The sequence below is a fragment of the Lonchura striata genome, chromosome 13, assembly GCF_046129695.1.
Source record: "Lonchura striata isolate bLonStr1 chromosome 13, bLonStr1.mat, whole genome shotgun sequence".
Lineage (NCBI taxonomy): Eukaryota > Metazoa > Chordata > Aves > Passeriformes > Estrildidae > Lonchura > Lonchura striata.
Genome location: NC_134615.1, coordinates 2273987 through 2289733, shown reverse-complemented (window position 1 = coordinate 2289733; position 15747 = coordinate 2273987). Strand labels below are relative to the sequence as shown.

Below are 15747 nucleotides of genomic sequence, written 5' to 3'. Positions count from 1 at the left end.
AATTGTGTGACTCTCTTCTGTGTGGATTTGTTTCTATGTGAGAGTGGTTGTGATATAACAAAGATATTTCTTAAGCTGTGGTGGAACTTTTTTTTCTCTTCAGAGGCTGTGTAAGTGGAACATTTATTTCTGCCACAGCTCACATTTTAATTGCAGGCACTGAAAACCCCCTTCTGGTGTGAGTAAACCCTTTCTTTTCATCTGAAGAAGCTGCAGGTCAGTTCATATTTGGCAGGTGATGCAGCTCATCACTTCACAGCAGGAAAAGGAGAAAATATATTCCACAGAGAATGGGTACCTTTCTTCCTGTTTGTGGGTGAAGTCATGTCCAAGTGCAACTCAGTAACTCAGTGTCTGTTTTAATCCTAAACTTTTACCAAAGCTGCTGCTGGCAAGTCCAGGGTACAAAGCAAAGGGTTTGTTAAATGGTGCTACAGAAGATGGAGCTCTGTAAGTGGAAGTTCCATCCTGGTGGATCACATTTCTGTATTTGTAAAATGAACCCACTGCAAAAAGCATTCCAGCTCTCCTGCTCTCTGCTATCTGCCCTCCCTTCTTAATTTGTGTGCTGGGTAAGTGTCTGGAGTGCCCTGACCATCTGAGTGATACTAAAATGTGCAATCATTGTTTATGCTTTAATGAGAGCCTAAATCCCTAAGTGAACAATATACACAAATTCATTGTAGCTTTGGGTTCCTAGAGGAGGCGTTGAAAACTCTGATACATTATGATTAATATTGATTGCTTGGCCTAATCCTAACATAGAATCACAGAATTATTAAAGTTGAAAAAGGCCTTTAAGATCATCAAGTCATGGGTAAACTGATTCTCTTGCAGACAGACCATTTATATCTGAAAGATAATGACAGCAAAACCAGAAAGAGAATGCAAATCCCTTCTGAATTCAGGTCTAGGGCTGGAGGTAGTGGCAGGGACTATCCCACAACAGAATGGAGAAGCCAACCAAAAGCTCTGTGCTAGTGGAGATGCTGCTGATGGAGCTGAGCCCATCACAGGAGCCATTCCCATCAATGGCAGGATTTCCTATCATTTGCAGGACAGCAGCACCAGGCCCTTGGTCTCCTCAAGGCAAATGCTGTGTAGCAGGCTTTGTGCTCCTTGAGGATTCCCAGAGCCCAGATTCACAGCAGATAGCATCCTTAAAGGAAGGGGAAAAGGAAGACTGCTGCTACCAGAGCATGGCTTAGAAACATGGGACAAAGGCAGGAGAAGGAATTTGGTGGAAGTGCAATTTCCCTTCCCACTGTCATGCACAATGAGACCAAGGGCCCCGTGTGCTGCATGAACCCCCTGTCCCTGCTGAGCTCTGCCAGGGGTCAGGGGCACGCTCCAGGTGGGGCTGGGAGGGAAATGGGCAGAGGTGTCACTGCTGCTGCGTGGCTTTGGGACAGAAGGGTGACACAAACAGGGGCCTCTGGTGCCTCAGGCTGAGGCAGAGGAGGCTGGGGAAACTGGACGGGAAGGGTCTTAGTGACAACTGGGACAATAAAGTGACCTCTTTGGGTTTCAAAAATGAGGGCCTGAAAACATTTTTGCCTTTTCATCTACCTCTAACTACAGTGGTGCTCTGTAAGTCCTTGCATTTCAGGTAGCAATGTTGGGGCACTCTTTTCTCTCTGCTGCTGCTTGGGAAGGTACCTGTGCCATTTCCCTAGTTTGTGCAGGTAAGCATGCTTGCATGTCTCTAAAATTTCTGTTATTTTTTGTGATAACTTCTGGACTTCTGTGGATTATACTTGATAAAGCTTTCAAATCTAGCTGCTACTCTATTGTAAGAGTTTTGCTTTCTGTCTCACACAAAAATACTTGTCTGGAGAAAAGTCTTCCAGAGTGCCTGGTCAGCTCTTGACTCTGGTTTACAGATTACAAACCTTTAAAGGGATATTCTCAGGGCACCAAAACTGAAGTGTAGGCAGTGCCTGGAGGGATAGGTTGCCTTTGTGCCCTTCTCCTGTCTTTGCCAGCCCTGGAAATCCCAGGTCTTCAGCTGCTCCAGGTCCTGTGAATGTCCTAATTAGCACCTGGGAGGGCTGGGCTCCAAATCTCCCTGCCTGCCCAACAGAGGTGTCCAGCAGCCAATGCACAGATCAGACCCATGGCACAAACAACTTCCCTTTCAGGAGATGACAGAACTTAGCATATTCAGCAAAAGCTTGCATTCAAAAACCAGCCAGTTCCATTCTTATTGACAGATCTGAAATTCAGATGCAGATGAGTGAAAATCAAATGAAATGGGCTAATTTTTATTCCTGCACTGAGGAACTGTAAACAGGTTCTTCACAATTTTTTATTAATTTTTCATATTCCAAGGCCAGCCTCACTGCAGAATTCAGGAGGTGCAGTGCTGTGATGAGTAATTAATTCTGAGCAGGTCTCTGGGGGCAGCTCAGAGCCCTGGGGATGGTTGGAGCCCTAGGAAAGGGGCACAGCAAAGGGCACAGGGAGCTGTGGCACAGCCAGGGATGTGGCAGGAGCCCAGGGCTCAGCAGGGAGAGCCAGACTGTGGCACTCTTGAACTGGGAGGGGATAAAAGCCCAGGGGTTCCTTGGCTGGGATCCCCCTGGGAGGCACCGGCTCGGGCTGCTCTGTGTTCCTGCGCTGGGAATAAATGGCATTATGGAATGAGATATCTGAGACTCTGCCATGGGAGACCTGGGCTGGAACTGGGAAGGAATCCTGGTGTGACAGAGGGTGTGTGCAGGGAGCCAAGTGGGACCTGTTGGCTCCTGGGGCTGGGAAGGGGCTCCAGCCCCAGCAGGGACAGTCTGGGGTGGGAGTGGGGCTGCCTGAGTCCCTCCTGGATGGCTGCTCAGGGGAGTTTCCTGAACTGGTGTGCCTTCATTTCTGAACATGCCCTCATTTTGCACAGGTTTAGTGCCAGCATTGCTTGGTGGGACCCCTGGGTTTGCAGGGACTCTGGCAGGGGCCAGGCTCTGGCGCAGGATCCCTGGAAGCAGCACAGCCCGTGGCACCTGGCCCTGACAGGAGGGTTTGTTTTCTGTGTTTGCTCCACCTGCATGGCCCTTGGCAGAGCAGAGCCCTGAAGGGAAACCCACAGAAAACCTTTACCATGGCTCAAAAGAGTGTCCAGCTCCGGGCTCACCAAGCTCTGTGTGGGAGCTGCTCTGGTGGCTGTGGGCTGGGCACCTCTGTCCCAGCAGATCTCCAGTCTGCCCCAGTAATCCCTGTCTGCTGTGCTCCGGGGAGGAAGGGAAACCGCTCACACCTGTGCTAAACTCTGAGGGGTTTTCAGCTTGTAAACTCACAAAGATAACAAGGGAAACCCATTTGTCAAATTAAAAAACAAACAAACAAACAAACAACCCCAAACAAACAAACAAACAAACAGAAAGTACCAAAGTAATTTAATGCCCAACAAATTTCTCACAAAGGGAACCTCTTATTTTCTTCTTGGCACTAACATTGGAACCTCTGAATTAAACTTGTAGAATCTGACAAAACCTGGAATTATGATGAAAATACAATGGCGATTCCTTACAGAAAGGTCAGCTGCCAGAAATAATCAGTTATCTTGATTCTGTGAACCTCTGCTCTTTTAGAAAACAAAAAGTATTTACTGGCCTGATTTAAACCTGTAGTTCTGTAGACACATACCCAGAAAACAAGAGTTTTAGGAAAGTTTTTCTATTTTGAATTTGAAATATTAATTGAAGTAGTTGATTTATGAGGGACAGTGAAGTCCTTTGTTCCATAACTGCTGTAAATCACTTTCTGAACCATGGTTTCTGAACCATGCCCCGTGATTTTTACCTCAATCCTGTTTTCAGCCAGTTTCCCTCAGCAGAGGCAGGATGTGAGGCAAAGCTGGCAGCAGAGCTTTTAACTCTGCCCTGCCTCTGTGCCCCATATCCTGCAAGCTGCATGTTGCTCAGGGACATGCTCTTCTTCCAGGACTCAATTTCAGTGTTAACATTTATTCTAAAAATGTTCAAAGAACACTGTTACGGGCTTCTGTTAAAGAGCAAAGCTTTGGGAAATGCTTCTTGTTGCATTGCAATGCAGCTGTAGCAGTCTGAAAAATAACCCAGGTTTGTGGCTTTGTGGGCAAATCAGGAATGACTTTTTAAATTGAGTTTATCCTTTGCTTTCAAATTAATTTGTTTTATTACTTGTAAATGCACATTATTCTCTCTAGCATACTGTACTATTCTAAGGCTTTCGTATGCTAAATGCATCCTATGTCCTTTTCTCCTGTGGGTCACCTTTTATTTAAGGATAAAAGGTAACTCTTGGAGATATCAGAGATAAATTTCAAGTCAGCATTTCTGTGATTTGTTTCTGGTATATGGGTTGTTGTTACCAGGCACACATTAACCTAAGATGAGAAGCTTTTGTAAATCATTGGAGCATCCTTGCTTTTGTCTAATATATTTTCCTGCATGATCATCGATAATACTGTGTGCTTTTACAAATGCTGATCTAATGATTTATATTCACAGGAGGCAGAGAAACATTGATTAACTATACCTTTGTTAACTGCAGAAACAGCCAACTTGGAATGTTTTTGGGAGCTAAGAATGAAAGAGATTTTCTCACAGAAATTAATCTTCTTCCATATCTTTTTTCCCCTTGCATTTCTTTCCTTCCTTTATCTTTATTACAGTGTGACAGCCAGCACGGTGAGGTGCTGTGCACACTGACAGTCCCACTATTGCAGAATAGATTTCTTAGAGAAGAACCACTATCAGCTCATCTCTTATGCATACATGCTTTGTCTCTGCAAGCTGCACAGCAAGCTTGTTAGTTCAGGGACCTGCTACACCTGCTCTAGGACAAGATAAAAGCCTTTTCAAACAACTTTTTGTGTCAAGCCACTGCTCATAAAATAACCCATCAGAAAAAAAAGATGGGTCTTTTTGAACCACTGAGATCAAGAAACCTCTGGAATAAGAATTACTGGTCTTTTAGAACAGGGTCTGTAAAACCTGGTACTCCAGAGTTATGGCGTTAAAGTACCTGGGACTCTTTAAACTTATGAATTAGGACCAAATCACTGACCTGGATTTATATAAACTCCCTTCCCAGTTTTTAACAGATATGCCAGTGCACACGGTGGCTGTCACCTCTTGGCCCAGGGCACAGGAAGGCCCCCCACCTTACAGACCCCAAATCCACCCCACTTCAATAAAAAATTTGCATCAAATCCCAGCCCAGCACACCTCTGCTCACTGAAAACAGTCCTGGAGCTGCACCTGCCCACACCAGTAGGGAAATCCCTTCCTAAAGGCTTTACAGGTGCATTTTCCAGCATATTCTCCACCTCTTTTTCATTATAGATGAACTTTGGCAACACAATCTAAATATTACAAAGCAATACTCAAAAAACCCATGAAATGTCTCTCTCTTTTTTTTTTTTTTTTAATAACCTGGGAATATTATAGCCCAACAAAGCCAGAGATTTTCCTCTTGCAGTGTCAATTGTAAAGAGCTCTGCTGTTTGTACTTGGTGCGGGTGCCATCAGTGTAACGCCAAAAGGATTTTGTGGACATGTATAAAATTCATAGCCCATTTGCTGATATTTCTTAACTTATTTAAGACATTAGAAAATAATTTGGGTGGAGGTAAAAAACCCTTTGAAATGAACTTCATGGCTGAAGGACAGAAAATAACATTTGTCTCTTACCAGAGTCCGAGGTGGCAGAGCTTCAGTGTGGTACCAAATCAGGCAAACTAAACCCAACAGTATCCCAAAATGTTAAGCAAAATACAAAAAATGAAGATCAAATAGAAAAATCCACTTCTCTTTTCGTTAAGCAATACTGGGAGTGTTCAGCTCTCCAGTCTCCAAGCTTTTCCAGCTGGGAGTCAGCCTTTCCCATCCTGCATCCCGGCATCCTGTTATTGTTCCAAGTCTTACTAATGCAGTGAGAAAAGGGAGTGGAGGAAACAAGATAAAGTTAGCCTTATTATTTCTCTATCTACTTATTTGTTGCTGACTCTAATGAGGGACCTGGATAAAAGGAAACTCTGAGAGAAACACCAGAGTTGGTCTGTTATTTGGTATCGTTTTAGAGAGAATTTTAAGAGGTAGCAAATTTCTAAGAGAAACTTTTAGTGTCTGATCAGCACAGACTATGCCTGCTTTGCATAAACAGGACTTTCAAAGCAGTTTGGAAGTGTCCTACCTATAAGAATTTTTATACCTGGAAACCAAAAAGGTAGAGCCTTCCTGTTAATGAGACTGGGTTCCTGCTAAGCTCTGCCAGTGCTGGGTGTAAAGATGAAATTTCACAGTATTTTTCACAGGTAAAGTGAAGACCAGAGGAGCAAGGCAGTGTAGGCAGGCCTTTCATAAGAAGAAATGTTCATAGCATCTTGATTATGGTGATTCTAAGTCTGGAGACCACTCAGGACACTCAGAAGGGGAAGCTTCAGTGTTAAACTGAACACAAGGGTGTAGCTCTTGGCATTGTGCACTACAAATGAAAGAGGATTTTTTTCATTAAGTAATGCAGAAGAAAACTGAGAAGTGTGGGGTTTACTCAAAATGCACTCTTTGGAACCACTTATAATAAATGCAGGCAAATGTTCAATGTATCTTAAGTATGACATTAGTAATTTTAATTATTGAATTAAATTTTTAATATTATTCCACAGTTAAATAATTTGTCATTACAGTCCAGCACAGGTGGTGGGATTGATTTCCTGCCTTGCCAGGAGGCTGAGGTTGGTCAGATTGTTTCACTTTTTCATGGTGTACATTCATCTTCAGTGAAGATGAATGGCTTCTGAAGGAATTTGTTACATTAATTATTACAAAAAAAAAAAAAAAAAAAAAAAAAAGGAGAAATTCTTCAGTCTTGTGTAAGGAGCCCGAGAGTCCAGTTTCCTTGCAGGAAAATGAGTTGTTAAATAAGCTGTGTCACGGCTGGGAGAGGAGCAGGGAGATGCTGATAGGGGTTTTCCAGGCAAGTGCAGATCTCTGCTCAGGAAGCAGCTCCCTGATAATCAGGTGCCCACAGCAGACAGGGGGCTCAGATAGGATTTACCCTTGCAAGTGGCTCCAGCTGCATTTCCAGCCCCTTGTACCTCTGATGTCCCCGTGTGAGGCTGGGACTGAGGGTGACATTCAAGAAAGGAGGAGGGAGGGGAATCATCCCTCTGCTCAGAGGGAAAAGAGGAGACCCCAGGGCTCTCTCTGTGTGCCCTGAGGCCACAGCTCAGGTTGTCCAGGTCTGTTTTAATGTCTGATAATTACCTTCCTATTATCTGATTTGCTTCTTCTCCCCCAAAAAGTTCAAGGCAAGAACTGAGAAAGTTTCTAAAGGCCTTTTCACATGCTCTGCATCAGAGCTCGATAGAAAACCGAAAATCTTCTGTAAGTTTAAGAGGAAGATACTTCCATTGAAATTGTAGAGACCTGATTTACCATCTAAAACCTTCCAACGATGCTTTATAGATTCCATCTCTGCTGAACTGGTTGTTTAGGTTTCCTTTCTGGCTATGAGGAGAGGTCCATTGAGATTTTATGGAAAGCAGAACCAATTCTAGCAGCCCTCTCCCAGCAGCAGCAGAGCTCCTGGAGGTTCAGGTGCTCTGTACCCTCTGGCTGATCCCAGACATTTGCCCTGCTGTCCCTCCTAGGCAGTGAAAGCACTGTGGTTTAAAGCTGATGACACAAAATGCTGGCAAGCAGGATTTCTTGTAGATCTTAGACTTTCAGATTTTATCATTGTGGCCAAATCATAAGACTTTGGAAAAATTCCTTGGTGGCTCATGCCTTTTGCAAGCCAGAGGGTAATGCTTCAAAAATATTATTAATTCACAGTAAGTTCTGCTAATGAGAAAAATAATTTGCATGATCAGACAACATTGGCAGACATAATTACCTTTTAATTGTGTGATTTTGGGTATGAAATATTATTTAACAGTCCAGCTGGTGGAATTGAAGGGAACAGGTAAAAAATCAATTAGCACACACTGTCTGTGTGACTCATGGATGGAGATGGTGGCAGAACAAAAGGAGTGGTAATTATTTACTCATCATTTCATGGTGCATTCCTGCCATTCCTGTCTCCAAATGGCATCAAGCCCTTTTCAGTTCAGCTCTGCTGTATGAGTTTTCTTCCATGCTATATCCAGCTGCCCTTACTGATCATTTGCTTCTTTCCAGTGCTTTTCCCACAGATGTTCATTAGCTGCTGCTCTGGGGCTCTGTGGCACCTGGGTCAGGTATGTCTGGTTTAGATCAGCATGTCTTTCTGTGAAACTTTGAGTTCAGCCTGTGTTATTGAAATGCAGACTGAGCCATTTGCCAGACTAGTAAAGTTTAAAATAGTCCTTCCTCTCTTGAATGATGGGGTGGAACTCAACTTTGCTTTACAGATGCTTTGCATAGTTTGGATTTGACATTCCTGGGAATCTGAAGCAATAGCTGTCATCTTGCTACTGCTGAGAGGACTGTGTTATAATGGGCAGAAACCCAGCCCTCACTCACCACATTAAATCTGTTAAATCTGTGCTAGCTGTGCACAGACACCCTTGGGGGGTTTGTGTAAGTTACTGGGTTGATAAGTGCACAGAATGAATGTGAGATTAAAGCACCTTTCTTCAGAATTAGATTTTATCTGTTGATGAGGAGATTGATCTAATGATCAGGAGCTCCAGTTTCTCTACTTGCTGTGTTCCTAGCAGGGCAGGCTGACTCGTGCTTACAGCTGGTTTCAGGTTTGCACTGTGTTGCTTGTTCACTGTCTCATCTGATCAGTGCTCTGGAAAGTTCTCAAAGAATTCATGGAAAACATAGTTGTAGGAACAAGTTCATTGCTTTCCTAACCAGCACAAGTCCTTGCAAAGTGGACAAAGTGTCCCTGTACTTTTCACTAAGTAAGAGTTTTCTTCCCTTTTCTTCAAGTAATTTGAGTTATGGTGAAATTCCATATGATAAATAAGCCCTTCTTGATAAGCACAGTTATCAAAACCAAAGGCAGCTATTGACACAGCTGCAACTAATTTTTAATTCTCATCCTGCTATCTGACTCTCACTAGGGAAGGGTTTTACCCTTGCAAGTACAGCCCAGGAATGTTTTTGTAACAGTTATAAAAGTTAGATTCAGTAGTCTGTCCTGCTAAACCCAGCACGTTACAGGCGCTGCGCAAGGGAAGGTGTGCCAAGGCTGGGAATTCAGTCACAGCACTGATACTGTGCCAGGATTTTTCTGACCAGTTAGAAAATAGGGTGGGGGAGAGCACAGGCTCCCAGTTACAAAAATAAACCCCAAATGCTAATTTCCAGCAGCTCAGCTAATCAGTGCAAAATCCCTCCCATCTGAAATGTGCAATTGCATCTGACGGATGTCCGCAGCCTCTCTGGAAGGGCCATTACCTGAAGGTTAAAAAATAACAATTCCTGCTCCGTGTGGAAGGCACAATCTCTGCAGTACCTTGTGTTGTTATTTCTGGGCCTTTAATCAGGGCAGTGCAGTGCTCTCAGTCATTTCCACTTGGTCACTGGTTTCCTTTCTGTCACAGCCTGAGGTGCGCATCCTGGAGTCACTCTGACTCGGCTTCCTCTTGTCAGGTTTTTTAAACAAAGCAATGTAGCTCTGATTTGTTTTTAATTTAAGGTGAATTAAAAAAAACCCAAACTGCTGAAGAATTTCAGTGAAAGCTGGTGGAATTGGGTGCTTGCTGGGGAGGTGTGATAACATCTGCTGAGGTGTTTTCCAGAGCACTGTTCTGGCTGTACCACACTCATTTCACTACAGCAGATCTCTCCTGCAAGGGTCAGTCCCATCCTCCTTAATGAGACCTCTGGCTTCATAAGTATCAAGGACTTAATTAATACAATGCTCAGCAGGGAATGGTCCCAAATGATATTGTTGCCTTGTTTGGAAATGCCAGGAAAGAATAGATGGTACAAAATGCACCCGTATTGTACTAAAACTTTATAACAGCCTGAGCAGAAGCCATAAAATGGAACTGCGTCACCAGTGAGCTGAAGGAAGGAATCATGAATCCCTTTGATGTGCTCACTGAAGACACAATCCACAGGGGTTTGGAACAACAAGCCTGCAGGCTAACTCTAGCACACTAACCTTTACACGTGATTCCAGTTGGAAGAGCAGGTCAAGTGTAGAGGTGTGAAACTGATAAAAAATCTTCCACAAATGTTTTTGATAAACAATCTTCAATTTCAGTGATTTTTTTTTTCACCTGAAGAACATACCTATTTTAATTTGAATGACCCTTAAAATAGAAACCAAAACCAAGGCAATCTGTTCCTTAAAAAAAAACAACGAAAATTGTCACCTTTCATTCATGAACTCTGGTTGTTGAAGCAGCCCAGCTTTAAACTCCAACTGCTCTCCACATGGACCACAAGGACCCCCCTCCCAGGCTGCTGCCACCCTTCTCCTGAGGACACTGGGTTCCAGATGGGTTTTGTGTTGCTCAAAGGCCCATGGGGCAAGGAAAGGACGTGATGTGCCTTCTCCAAAGCTTTTGGAGGTGATGTGCCTTCTCCAAAGCTTTTGGAGGTGATGTGCTTTCTGCAAAGCTGTTGGAGGAACTGAGCACTTGCCAAAAGCAGAGTGGAGAGAACTGCTCTGGATGAATCCTTGCCGAGGGGCTGAAGTGTGAGAGCCAAGGCACTAATGCCTTGTAAATTGGTTCAGTGACTTTTACTCATTTATTACATTCCCTTTATCACACCCCAGGCCCAGGCTGCCAGTCCAGCTCTTGCTGCCAAGCCCTGTGCAAGTGCAGATGGTTTCAGAGTCCTGCTGCCACCCCCTGTGCATTGTGTCTGTGCTGCAGTGGGCACTGTGCCTCTTTAGCCACTGAGTGGATGTGTGAGAACTCCTCCTGGCTTGGAAACCAGTCAGGATGGATTTCTGCCCCCAACCATCTGTGTGCAGGCTACAGCAGGCAGGCTCTGCCTTTAAACTCTGCAGGCTCTGTCCCCTCTGCAGTGAAGCTGCTCTGATTTGTGCTGGTCTGAATTTAGCTGTTGCAGTGAAATGTGGAATATAAAGATTTCAGGCTTTCCCTAGAACTGATAAAATAGCATTTGATTCTTAATGCTATGTTTATAATTGAATCAATAGATTCCTAGCTGTCAAGCATAGAAGTGAAAATCAGATGGAAATGTGAGTATTAGGGTTTGGGTATTGTTGTTTGGAATTTTGGCATGAGGGTATACCCTGCAAATAGTCAGGGAAACCAGTCACAGACCTTGGAGGGTTCAGTCTATAAAATGCCAGATTTCAGTGACTGATGTTTGCAGGGCAGTGGAAATATGTTTTTTAATCTTCTCTTTACCTGTGAATTGCTCAGTTTGAGGTGTGGGGCTGCTCCCCCAGCCACACACCAGCACTTCTGAGCTGTGAGGATCTCACTGCAGCTCTGCAAGCTGAGGGAGTAATGCAGGATGAAAAATGGGTAATGAATAATGAAAAAATGCAAGCTTTAGGAATTAATGATTCATATTGAAATATATCTGCCTTGGACGGTTTCCTTTTGCTGATATTTCATCTTGACCGTATAAATGCTTACGCCCATCCCTGTGCACTTTCACAGAGATTAAAAAGAACAAGAGCTGGTTCCTAACATCCAAACAGAATCTCCAAGGAGAGAATATGTATATTTAAAAGCACAATGGAAAATTTAATGCAGTTAATCCTTGCTTTGACTTCTCAGGATTTACATTAATATTGGAAATTCAGAGAAAAGGAAGATGATTGATCTTGCTAATTTGCAAGAATTGTACATGAACAGCTCTGCTAGGATCTGTCTTCCTGACTGCTCCTGAAAAAATATGTCGCAAAATTAACTTATTCTAAAAAGATATATTTACAGCAAAAAAAGAGGAAAGAGCAATGTTTGTGAATTACTTCAAGCAGACTTGCAGCCATTTTGACTTGTCCCCAGTTTAATGCAGCAGAAAATTATGCTGATTTAACTTTAACAATATGTTTTGAAGAGAAAGCATAATTGTAAAACACTTGCTTTTCAAAACCGCACACCTTTTATGTATTATTTGCACACTGAGTGCAATATTTTTAAATGGGCTTTGAGTACCTATGAAATAAAAGGGCTGGTAATTAATGTAATTTATACTGCAGAATAACTCAGAGCCTTCTCTGAAGAGCTCCTGAGGTTAAACCAGAGTGATGGAACATGAATTCAGGACGATGGGGCAGCTCAGCCAGAGCAGCTCTGACCCAGACCTTGGCCTTGCCCTTCCCTCAAACCCAGGTTTTGTGGCTGCTCCTGTGCTCTGAAGCTCAGGAATCCCTGTGAACATGAGGATGTGGATTTTAGTCTGAAATAGCCAGGTCCTGGTGCTCTTTTTCCTCAAAGCAGGGTAGGGTAGAATAGGCTATTTCAGCTGGAAGGGACCTGCAAGGAACCTCTGTCTTTGGCCTCTGCAAGGCTGGGCTGAAAGCTCATTAGAAAAACTTTCTTAAGACACTTCCAGTGTTTCCTGCCAGTGTTCAGATGACAAAGGAAGGGGCTCTCTTGAAGGGTTTTGTTGTTTCCTCTCGTGACCTTGGCCGGCAGCTGCAGGTGCACGGCAGCACAATGAGAAATGCCTTCGACGTGCTTCCCGGACGTCTTCAGAGGCTGGCTAGGGGTGGCTGCCATGGAAAAGGAGACATTCCCAACCTTCCCTGTGGGGTGTACCACAGCCAGGGCTGCACAGAGCAAACGAGAGCAGAAGAGGTCTGAAATGTGAGCATGAAAGCCGAGCACATTTAAAAATGGCAGAGATGCTGTGAGTCAGCAGCCTGGAGGGTGCTGCTGGCTGGGGGATGCTCTTCGGTGGCTCTTCCAGCTGGGTGTGAGGGGAAAATCCAGAGGCTGGGCCCAGAGAGAGAATTTCAGAGGAGTGGGAGTGAGCCTGACTGCCTGGGATTTCACTGTCTGGAGGATGCCCAACAAGGGACAGCTTTTCTGGTGCTAAAGTAGAGAAGCACATCTGTGTGTTTGTTTCACAAGCACACCCTGCCTTTCACAGCAAAGATTTTCTGTCCTGTCTTACCTGGAGGAAAAATAAATGTTAATGCTATCATTACAAGAAGGAGATTTGTTTTCACAGTCCCATTGAGACTAACAGGACAGGTGCCCAATGACTGCATTTGTGGGCAGGCTCAGGTATTTAATGCACTACAGGAAAGCTTGTAACGAAGGCAGGGTTCTTATGATAAATCACTTTATTGGAGCAGACTTGATCTCTGATTATTACACATGCAAATATAAACAGCTTTCACCAAGGCTGCTAAACACAGTTTGTGCAAATCTTGCACTTTACTATTATTATTATTATTATTATTATTATTATTATTATTATTCCAATAATAATAATAATAATAATAATAATAGCACATATAATTTTACTTATTTAATGGTAATTGACCAGTGCAGGTGTCGTGAGTTATATGTGAAAATTATATTATTATTATTATTATTACTACTACTACTAGGATTTGTATTATTTTGATTTGACAGCCTGTAAGTAGAAGAAAATGAAGAGCAACAGTAGCCACAGAGTTGGACTATTCAGTAAGGGCTGAATGCATCACAAATCAGGCAAACAAGAAATTCCAGGTTTTGTTTTGTTTTGTTTTGTTTTGGCTTTCCAGAGCAAGAGACTAGCTAGTACATGACAAATTGAGCCTGCTCTGTTGTGTGCCCTCTTAATACAGATGCAAAAATAGAGTTTGCATCATAAATTGACCTTTTGTGAAACGAAGAGAATTCAGAGGTGCAACAATTTTTGCTTCATTTTGCTGCTGCTGGAGGGTCAGAGAGAGTCTTGCTTGTGTAGAGGCTGTGTCTGTCAGCAGGAGCAGTGTGGCTGCGTGGGTAAGGGGTAGCCAAGAGCCTGGGGTGCTGCAGAGGTTCCTTGGCTGGTAGTGGTGTGACATGCTGGTTTGAAGGGAATTGCTGGGATTAAGCAGGTGGTGAAGGTTGGATGATTGCAGATATTCCTGTCACAGAAGTGAGAGTTTGTGTTTTCTGTTGCTGTTTTGGAATTTTCTTCTCACCCCCTCATTTTTCATCCAGTACACTGCATTTCCTCGTTTTTCCTGCACTCAACATCCTCCTCCTGCTCTTCCTGCAGCTCCTCAGGTTTTACTCATTCCCAATTTCCCCCTGTGGCACCTCCAGGTTGCTCTGTTGTGCAGAACTGTGTCCTCAAAGCTCTGCAGAGCAGGAGGGAGCAGCCCCTTGCCATGGGGCCAGGGAATCTCGGGTGATTGAATCCAGCTTTCCTGCTTTCCTGACTTTCCCCAGCCACAACAGATACGGCCCACTCAGTGCCAAAAATATTTCCTGATGGGATATGCATGCCAAAAGCCTCCTGGCTGAAGGCTAATGTAGAGTCTGGTCCTGGTGCTCTGTGTTTCAGGGCTAAACCACCTTTGTCAGCTTCACCTCCTCTGCAGAGGCGCAGTGCCTCAAATGATGGTGGGACCTGCTGCGACCATTGCTGAGGAACTTTATTGTGATGTCCAGGATGGAACAGGGCCCTGTTGTGCTGAACATTGTGCAAATGAAATCTTCAGGCCAGCCTTGGCCTACAAAGTGCTCATTTCTCCTTCTCAAGACATTGGAGGCAATAGGGCAATGTTTTTATCAATTTACCCTGCTGTAGCTTAATTCAGATTTAAAAGTGATTTTATGTTAAATTCTGTGACTCAGTACTGCTGGAAGGGCTGTCAAGCACTGGGTCTGAGGAACTGGAGCTTTAGCCTGGAGCAAAGGAGGCTCAGAGCCCTTGTGGCTCTCACAGCTCCTGCCAGGAGGGGACAGCCGGGGGGTCGGGCTGTGCTCCAGGAACAGGGACAGGAGCAGAGGGAACGGCCCCAGGCTGGGCCAGGGCAGGCTCAGGTGGACTCCAGCAGGAATTTCCCCATGGAAAGGGTGCTCAGGCCTTGGCAGGGGCTGCCCAGGGAGGTTTGGGGTGCCCATCCCTGGAGGTGTCCCAGAAGGGCTGGAGGTGGCACTCAGAGCTCTGGGCTGGGGACAGGGTGGGCATCGGGCACGGCTGGGACTCCATGGGTTGGGAGGGCTTTGCCAGCCTGAATGATTCTGGGATTCTGAACAGACTGCTCAGGCCAGGGCTGGAGTCCCCATCCCTGGAGGAATTAACAGCCATGTGGATGTGGCTCCTGGAGACATGGTGGCCTTGGCAGTGATGGGAGAATGGTCGGACTTCATGGTCTCAGGCCTTTTCCAACCCAAACAATTCTATAATTCTGTGGAACAAATCTGTCTGTGAATAGCTCAAATATTATTTCCTTTTGATTTTCTTACTGATTTCCTGTTTTTTTTATGGATCATATTTTTTTCAAGGATGGCTTAGATTTTTCATTTTGGATCCTAATGTGTGACACAAAATTTTATAACAATACCTTAATGTATGCCCCATGGTGGGAAGAATGATCCCATTTCCTTTAACAGTATTGCTGTAATGAGTCAGGTAATCTGCATTCTGGCTTTACTCTTGGAGGTTGATATGACTTGGAAGTGTATATTTTGAAAGTAGTAAGAACTACAATGGTGATTTTAAAGGCTCTTATTACCACTTAAAATCAACTGCTGCTTTCATTTTGTGGAAAGCAGAAGCTGACTTCTGGTTTTAATTGGATTGGTAACATTTTGCTGTGTTCATTATGTAGTGTGAGCTGCTTTCTGTTATAGAAATGATGCAAACACACAACTTCATCAGCAGTCAAAGAGAAAGCCATGCAAAA

General features: G+C 44.1%; 1 protein-coding gene across 1 annotated transcript in view; it reads right to left on the bottom strand.

The window, feature by feature from the left end:
• Positions 1–5880, bottom strand: part of CDH5 (cadherin 5) — a 28795-nt gene extending 22915 nt beyond the window's left edge. The window contains exon 1 of the mRNA XM_021534735.3: positions 5667–5880. The gene's annotated coding sequence lies outside the window, so the exon portion shown is untranslated. The remainder of the gene's footprint in view (positions 1–5666) is intronic.
• Positions 5881–15747: the final 9867 nt, after the last annotated feature.